The following is a 9,451-nucleotide window of genomic DNA, read 5'->3' on the forward strand; positions in this document are numbered from 1 at the left end:
CCACCTCTCACCGAGCCAACTCGCGGAGGTTGCTAAATTGCAACAGGAGTTTGCAGATGTGTTCTCCCCTCTACCGGGACGTACAAACCTCATCCATCACCACATCGAGACCGAGCCGGGGGTGGTGGTACGTAGCCACCCCTACCGACTACCCGAACACAAAAAGAAAATTGTTCAGGAAGAATTGGATGCTATGCTTGATATGGGGGTAATATAAGAATCCCACAGCGATTGGTCCAGCCCAGTTGTTCTAGTGCCTAAGAGCGACGGGTCGGTACGATTCTGTGTGGATTACAGGAAAGTCAATGCGGTGTCTAAATTTGATGCATATCCAATGCCTCGCGTTGATGAGTTGCTCGATTGGTTGGGCACTGCTCATTTTTATTCGACATTGGATTTGACGAAGGGTTATTGGCAGATCCCCTTGACACCAATTTCCCGTGAGAAAACCGCCTTCTCCACACCATTTGGATTACACCAATTTGTGACACTTCCGTTCGGTTTATTTGGAGCCCCGGCTATGTTTCAGCGTCTCATGGACCGAATCCTCAGGCTGCATTCAGCTTACGCCGCTGCCTATTTAGACGACATCATCATTTATAGCAATGATTGGCAGCGGCATATGCAACATCTGAGGGCGGTTCTGAGATCGCTGCGCCGAGCGGGACTCACAGCGAACCCAAAGAAGTGCGCAATTGGACGGGTGGAGGTACGGTATCTGGGGTTCCACTTGGGCCACGGGCAGGTGCGTCCCCAAATTGACAAGACAGCGGCGATTGCGACCTGCCCGAGACCCAAGACCAAAAAGGGGGTGAGACAGTTCCTGGGGCTGGCTGGCTATTATAGAAGGTTCGTGCCTAATTATTCGGACGTCATCAGCCCGCTGACTGATCTCACTAAAAAGGTAGCTCCAGATCCGGTCCAGTGGACGGAGCAGTGTCAATGGGCGTTCACGCAAGTTAAAGCCGCACTTTGCGGGGGGGCCGCTGTTACATTCACCTGACTTCTCTCTCCCTTTTGTTTTACAGACAGATGCTTCAGACAGGGGGCTGGGGGCCGTACTCTCGCAGGTGGTGGAGGGGGAGGAGCGCCCGGTGCTGTACATTAGCCGTAAGCTCTCGTTAAGGGAAACTAACTACAGCACCGTGGAAAAGGAGTGTCTCGCCATCAAGTGGGCGGTCCTCACTCTCCGATACTACCTGCTGGGGCGGGCCTTCACCCTCTGCTCGAATCACGCCCCACTCCAGTGGCTCCACCGCATGAAAGATACTAACGCCCGGATCACCCGTTGGTATCTGGCTCTTCAGCCGTTTAAGTTCAAGGTGGTCCACAGACCGGGGGCGCAGATGGCTGTCGCCGACTTCCTTTCCAGGAATGGGGGGGGAGTGGTAGGCAGGCCGGATGCCGCCCCGGCCTGAGTCGGGCGGTGGGGATATGTGGCAGCGGGGGCGTGGTCAAGCATCTCTCCGGAGAGAGAAAGCGGTAAGGGCGCTTACACCTGAGCTAAATTATGTCTAACATCTGTCTCTAATTTCAGTGAGCACGGGGAGAGCGGCATAAATAGAGCGACACAACACTCAGTCGAGAGAGACTGGATACGACAGAGTCGAGCAAGGATTTTCTAATAGTGAGAGTTTATTTGTGGAAGCAGTATGTGTTAGTGTTTAGTGAGTGCATAAAGGTAAACTGTAAAGTGGTGTCAAGGAAGAGGGGAAATAAAGCCTCACCTGAAGAAGGAAAACTGCTTCTCGCGTCATCTTTTACAGTGACCAAATACCTTTTGTTTTTTTATCAACACTACAAAAAAATATGGCCTATGCAAGAGTGCATTCTGTTTACTGCTTAGTGCTTAATACACTAAAGGAGGCTGTACTGTACCAACTACCTCATGGGGGACTAAATGCCGCTAGGTTGAACAAACTGTAATTTGCACTACTGTCTGTTCAAAATAAATGAAAAGAAACCTAGCATTTGGGATGTGTTGCTTTTTCCTGTTGTACCGAACTCGTATCGAACCGTGACCCCTAAACCGAGGTACGTACGGAACCGTGACTTCTGTGTACCGTTACACCCCTAATATATATATATACACACCGATCAGCCACAACATTAAAACCATCTGCCTAATACTGTGTAGGTCCCCCTCGTGATGCAAAAACAGTGCCAACCCGCATCTCAGAATAGCATCTGGCACCAACAATCATGCCACGGTCCAAATCACTGAGATCACATTTTTTTCCCATTCTGATGGTTGATGTGAACATTAACTGAAGCTCCTGATCCGTATATGCATGATTTTATGCACTGCTCTGCTGCCACACAATTGGCTGATTAGTTAATTGTATGGATGGTTGTTGATGCCAGGTGGACTGGTTTGAGTATTTCTGTAACTGCTGATCTCTTGGGATTTTCACACACAACAGTCTCTAGAATTTACTCAGAATGGTGCCAAAAACATAAGTGAGTGGCAGTTCTACGGATGGAAATGCCTTGTTGATGAGAGAGGTCAACAGAGAATGGCCAGACTGGTTCGAACTGGCAAAGTCTACGGTAACTCAGATAACCACTCTGTACAATTGTGGTGAGAAGAATATAATCTCTGAATGCTACTCTGAGATGTGGGTTGGCGCTGTTTTGGCGGCACGAGGGGGAGCTACACAATATTAGGCAGGTGGTTTTAATGTTGTGGCTGATCAGTGTATATACTATATATATATATATATATATATATATATATATATATATATACAGGGTTGGGGAGTAACGGAATACATGTAACAGGATTACATATTTAAAATACAAAATATAAGTAACTGTATTCCAATACAGTTACAATTTAAATAATTGGTAATCAGAATACAGTTACATTCAAAAAGTATTTTAATTACTGAAAAGATTACTTTGCATTTTATTGTCATTTGTTTCATTTAATATTTAGTGCTTTCAGATGGAAAACATTTATACATATAAATGATGTGATCCAAAGAGCATTTGAACAGCGGTGAAACACTTTCTTATGATGTGTTACATTCATACGAGCAGACAGAGAAGTAAGTTTGAAGTAAGTTTGGAGCAGAAGAAATAGAAATAAACCTTGTGTAAATTGTCAGCTTTACATTAAGCTAAAATGCTATTTCAAGCCATTTTACATGCATGTTACCAGACACGATCATATTTATTTATCAAGAAAATTCACGTTGGTTCATAATTTATATTTTTCTAGTAAGACCTTTGATATTAGGGCAAAAATCTTATTCTTGATAATAATTTGTTTATTGTTTTCCTGTAAAAATATCAAAAAATCCATTTTGATTTATCTTGTTTTAGAAACAACACTGCATAAGATATTTAGGTTTTTCAGAGAATGTATTTTTAATGTGTATTTTGTCTTACTGTACTGGCAGAGTTTTTATAGTCAAAACAAGTGAAAAAATCTACCAGTGTTGAAGAAGTAATCCAAAGTATTTAGAATACGTTATTGACCTTGAGTAATCTAACGGAATACGTTACAAATTACATTTTACAGCATGTATTCTGTAATCTGTGTTGGAATACATTTCAAAAGTAACTCTCCCAAACCTGTACAGGTGCATCTCAATAAATTAGAATGTCGTGGAAAAGTTAATTCATTTCAGTAATTCAACTCAAATTGTGAAATTCGTGTTTTAAATAAATTCAATGCACACAGACTGAAGTAGTTTAAGTCTTTGGTTCTTTTAATTGTGATGATTTTGGCTCACATTTAACAAAAACCCACCAATTCACTATCTCAAAAAATTAGAATATGGTGACATGCCAATCAGCTAATCAACTCAAAACACCTGCAAAGGTTTCCTGAGCCTTCAAAATGGTCTCTCAGTTTGGTTCACTAGGCTACACAATCATGGGGAAGACTGCTGATCTGACAGTTGTCCAGAAGACAATTATTGACACCCTTCACAAGGAGGGTAAGCCACAAACATTCATTGCCAAAGAAGCTGGCTGTTCACAGAGTGTTGTATCCAAGCATGTTAACAGAAAGTTGAGTGGAAGGAAAAAGTTTGGAAGAAAAAGATGCACAACCAACCGAGAGAACCGCAGCCTTATGAGGACTGTCAAGCAAAATCGATTCAAGAATTTGGGTTCAAGGCATCAAGAGCCAACACACACAGACGTGTCAAGGAATTTGGCTACAGTTGTCGTATTCCTCTTGTTAAGCCACTCCTGAACCACAGACAACGTCAGAGGCGTCTTACCTGGGCTAAGGAGAAGAAGAACTGGACTGTTGCCCAGTGTTCCAAAGTCCTCTTTTCAGATGAGAGCAAGTTTTGTATTTCATTTGGAAACCAAGGTCCTAGAGTCTGGAGGAAGGGTGGAGAAACTCATAGCCCAAGTTGCTTGAAGTCCAGTGTTAAGTTTCCACAGTCTGTGATGATTTGGGGTGCAATGTCATCTGCTGGTGTTGGTCCACTGTGTTTTTTGAAAACCAAAGTCACTGCACCTGTTTACCAAGAAATTTTGGAGCACTTCATGCTTCCTTCTGCTGACCAGCTTTTTAAAGATGCTGATTTCATTTTCCAGCAGGATTTGGCACCTGCCCACACTGCCAAAAGCACCAAAAGTTGGTTAAATGACCATGGTGTTGGTGTGCTTGACTGGCCAGCAAACTCACCAGACCTGAACCCCATAGAGAATCTATGGGGTATTGTCAAGAGGAAAATGAGAAACAAGAGACCAAAAAATGCAGATGAGCTGAAGGCCACTGTCAAAGAAACCTGGGCTTCCATACCACCTCGGCAGTGCCACAAACTGATCACCTCCATGCCACGCCGAATTGAGGCAGTAATTAAAGCAAAAGGAGCCCCTACCAAGTATTGAGTACATATACAGTAAATGAACATACTTTCCAGAAGGCCAACAATTCACTAAAAATGTTTTTTTTATTGGTCTTATGATGTATTCTAATTTGTTGAGATAGTGAATTGGTGGGTTTTTGTTAAATGTGAGCCAAAATCATCACAATTAAAAGAGCCAAAGACTTAAACTACTTCAGTCTGTGTGCATTGAATTTATTTAATACACGAGTTTCACAATTTGAGTTGAATTACTGAAATAAATGAACTTTTCCATGACATTCTAATTTATTGAGATGCACCTGTATATATACACACAATTATAACATGGACATTGCCTAGCTTGTTGGATGACTAGTTAACTATCCTGACCCATCCCTATTTATTGCTGTGTACTCCTCGTCTTTTCATCTGATTTCTCACTTGCATTTTTTTGACGATGTGATCTGCTGTCTTTGTTGTACACAGTCAGATTTACTGCATTGAAAATGCTCACAGGCAGCTGGTACGTGACTTGGACTTCAACTCCAACAAGCAGTATTACCTGGCCAGCTGTGGAGATGACTGTAAAGTCAAGTTCTGGAATGTGCAGCACATCAATGAGGCTGTCAGATCCCTGGAGGAGCACTCTCATTAGTAAGACACACACACACACACACACACATAAACGGTGGAAAAAATAAACCTCTGAAGTTGCACATGCAGATGTTTTTTTACATTGATTTAAACAACCATATTTTTTAAATTGACTTATACAGTACACGGGTTGAAAAAAATAACAAAAACACAATGATATGTAAGGCAGAATGTACAGTCAGCTGCTCATCATCGCACAATAAATGGTTATGTTTCTATACTGACCGGCTGACTGTATGAGTGTGATTGCTGCCAAACAAGTCTAGAACTGTTTGTTATTGCTCCATCAAGAAGAAAAGTCCCAGGTTCCCGGCCATTATGTGACCAAACAACCGTTATATGGAAAAAATAAAAAAATAAAAAAATTCTGATTTTTGCAATTCTGTTTGGTGACGCTAGTGGCGTAGAATGCCTTGAATGACTTTGAGGCATTCTTTGCCTTAATTTTTAAGCATGAAACCATTCTGATTATTTATTTTTAAGTTTTTTTTCTCATAAATAGCAACTTTTTGACAGTTTATGAGTTGAAATCCCTCAAGCTGCTTTTAAATACTCACATATCAAAATGTGTGAGATCTTCCTTATGCAAGACACCTTTGCGGCTGCATTTATAATTGTAATTCAGTTATATCAAAGATAGATCTCTTGCAAATCTTCCTTTGACTCTAGTCAAAGCTTGCCTTCCTTTGCTGCTTTATCTGTATGCATGTGTCTGGGTTTAACATGGTTATCTTAAATATTAAAGACATTATTTTAATTACAGTGTGCATATATGTGCTCCTGTATCTCGCTGATGCTGTGGTTGTGTGCTACAATGCTCAAGGCTGTGTTAGTGTAGCACATTTTAGCTCACTGCAGATCTGTTTCAGTGGAAAGAGGGGTGTGTGTGTGTGCGGTTGTGAGAGAGAATCAGCTTGTAGGAGTGAGTCACTGTATATAATTGCCCCACAGTCGCACATATCACTTTCTTTACAGACGTGTTTTATGCACACCAATCACGCCATGATAGAATTTCAGACACAGGGTGCTATCTCTTAAAGATACAGCTTCCGTATCTATCAGTGCTGTTTTGATCCTATTTAGATAGGAAAGACCCACAACAACAGCATTCCATACATTTCTCTCATTTATTGTATGTGCAGCAGCAGGGGTCGGGCTGAGCCTCGGGGTGGGAGGTATTAGGGAATATTTCGGGATAGAGACAGATTAGTTAGGGAGCAGTCTCGACTGAGCTCGATTCTTCTGCTGACAGCTGAGCTGTCCTCCCACAATCCCTGGCTACGAACGCTTGGATCCGTTCCTGAGCCCTGCCTGAGGCTTAGATAGATGCAGAGGAGAAAGAGGACATGTTGAGAGATATGAGAGATGTTGGCGAGCAGATGTGTTTGAAGATTGGTACATGTCACACTGTTGCTTGTGGTATTGTTGTGTTTCAGGTTTTGGAGTGTGAGGTACAATCATTCTCATGATCAGCTCCTGCTCAAGGGCAGCAGTGACAGCAGGGTGATCCTGTCCAACATGGTGTCCATCTCTTCTGAGCCGTTCGGACACCTGGTCGATGATGATGATCACAGTGAGAACGAGGAGAACCAACAGGAAGACAAGTACTCCCCCTTTCTGTTTATCTCACTTTACATTTGATAATATACACTGGTGGCCAAAAGTTTGGAATAATGTACAGATTTTGCCGTTTCGGAAGGAAATTGGTACTTTAATTCACTAAAGTGTCATTCAACTGTTCACAAAGTATAGTCAGGACATTACTGATGTAAAAAACAGCACCATCACTATTTGAAAAAAGTCATTTTTGATCAAATCTAGACAGGCCCCATTTCCAGCAGCCATCACTCCAATACCTTATCCTTGAGTAATCATGCTAAATTGCTAATTTGGTACTAGAAAATCACTTGCCATTATATCAAACACAGTTGAAAGCTATTTGGTTCATTAAATGAAGCTTAACATTGTCTTTGTGTTTGTTTTTGAGTTGCCACAGTATGCAATAGACTGGCATGTCTTAAGGTCAATATTAGGTCAAAAATGGCAAAAAAGAAACAGCTTTCTCTAGAAACTCATCAGTCAATCATTGTTTTGAGGAATGAAGGCTATACAATGCTTGAAACTGCAGTTTGGTTTACTTCCAGTTAATTGTATTCAGTTTAATACAATCCAGTTCAGTTCAAGTCAATTCATTTCAATCCAGTTCAATACAATTAAGTTCATTTTAGTTCAGTACAACTTAGTTCAGTTCAAGGCAGTTAAAAATATTACATTCAGTTCAATTTGGTTTGGTTCAGTTCAGTTCAAATCAGTTTGGTTTGCGTCAAGTTAAATTGTATTCAGTTCAATACAATTAAGTTCAGTTCAATTCAATTCATTTCAATCCAGTTCAATACAATGCAATTCAGCTCAGTTAAATTGAATTCAATACATATCAATTCAGTCCAGTTCAGTTTAGCTCAGTTAAGTTTGTTTCAGTTCAGTTCAAGTCAGTTTGGTTTACTTAAAGTCAAGTTACTTTAAATAAGTTCTATTGAATTCATTTCAGTTAATTTCAATGCAATACAATTCAGTATAGTTCAATGCATTTCAATTCAGCTCAGTTAAATTCAGTTAATTTTTGGTTAAATTTAGTTCAATAAAGCTTGATTAATTTCAGTTTAATTCAGTTAAAGTCAATTCATTTCAATTGAGTTCAATACAATGCAGTTTATGTTAATTCAATACATTTCAATTCAGTCCAGCTCAGTTAAAAACATTTATTAAATTCAGTTCAGTTAAGTTTGATTCAGTTCAGTTAAAGTCAGTTTGGTTTACTTTAAGTAAAGTTACTTCAAGTCAGTTCAACTGAATTAATTTCAACTGAGTTCAATACGGTTCAGTTTAATTCAATACATTTCCATTGAGGTAAATTCTTTTCAATACATTATTTATCCAGTTCAGTTTAATTTGGTTCAAGTCCATTCATCCAGTTCAATTCAGTGCAGTTCAGTTTGGTTTGGTGTTGTTTGATTCAGTGCCATTAGGTTCCTTGCAATGTCATTGCGTAAGTACAACTAAAGTCTTAACATCATGTCTTAATAGTTGTGTATGAAAGAGTGTAGTGGAAATGTTGCTTATTGTACAGTATATGTCACCTGTTCCATCATTTTGTTTCACTTTGTCCCAGAGATACATTGAGTTTTATGCACTACAATAAAAAAGAAAGCATTTATATGATTATATATATATATATATATATGCACTGTATATATTCAGTATCTTGACAATGGTTTTGATTAGAAACATAATAATGATATCTTCTTATTATAGTACATAAAACTCCAAATGTATTTCTGGGTAAAATTTACTCAAAATTTTGGAGCAGTTGCAGCCATAGCTTATCCAGTCAGACAGAAGAGTACAGAATGTCTTATTCTGCTAACTGCTGCATGTATTTTCTGTGTAGAGGGAAGGAGCCCCTTCAGGACAGCATCATTGCAACTTATGAGGAGCAAGAAGACAGTGTGTATGCAGTGGAGTGGTCTGTAGCCGATCCCAGGCTGTTTGCCTCCCTCAGATATGACGGTCGGCTAGTGATTAAGAGAGTACCACGAGCCCTTAAATACCGCATCTTACTGTAGAGCAGGTGAGCAAACATGAACAAACACATTTTAAAAATGGCACAAGAAGATTCTTAATATCAGAGCAGATTGAGTATGAGTAAGACGGCCAGTAAGATGTTTGAAGAGAAGAGAGGCATTTTGCAGACTAGGGTTCTGTACCAAGCTCTGGTGAGCTTCCTCATTGTTAATTGTTTACATAGGCACATACCTTCTGCAAAACAACATTTAACATGGGCAACGACTTTGTTAATGGTCATTTAGTGCACCACACAAACATCTCTATTCACAAGAACTACATGACAGACTCGACTAAAGGCGGATTTCAGACCCGACTTGCAGTCAACATTAGTCGGCTCCAGTCTGCAAATTTTGGGCCAG

The 9,451-nt window shown here is 40.3% G+C and overlaps 1 pseudogene; it reads left to right on the forward strand.

Moving 5' to 3' along the window:
* Window positions 1-9,091, forward strand: part of LOC127410985 (EARP-interacting protein homolog) — a 95,355-nt pseudogene extending 86,264 nt beyond the window's left edge.
* The last annotated feature ends 360 nt before the right edge of the window (window positions 9,092-9,451 follow it).

This window comes from Myxocyprinus asiaticus, chromosome 20 (genome assembly GCF_019703515.2).
Source record: "Myxocyprinus asiaticus isolate MX2 ecotype Aquarium Trade chromosome 20, UBuf_Myxa_2, whole genome shotgun sequence".
Taxonomy (NCBI): Eukaryota; Metazoa; Chordata; class Actinopteri; order Cypriniformes; family Catostomidae; genus Myxocyprinus; species Myxocyprinus asiaticus.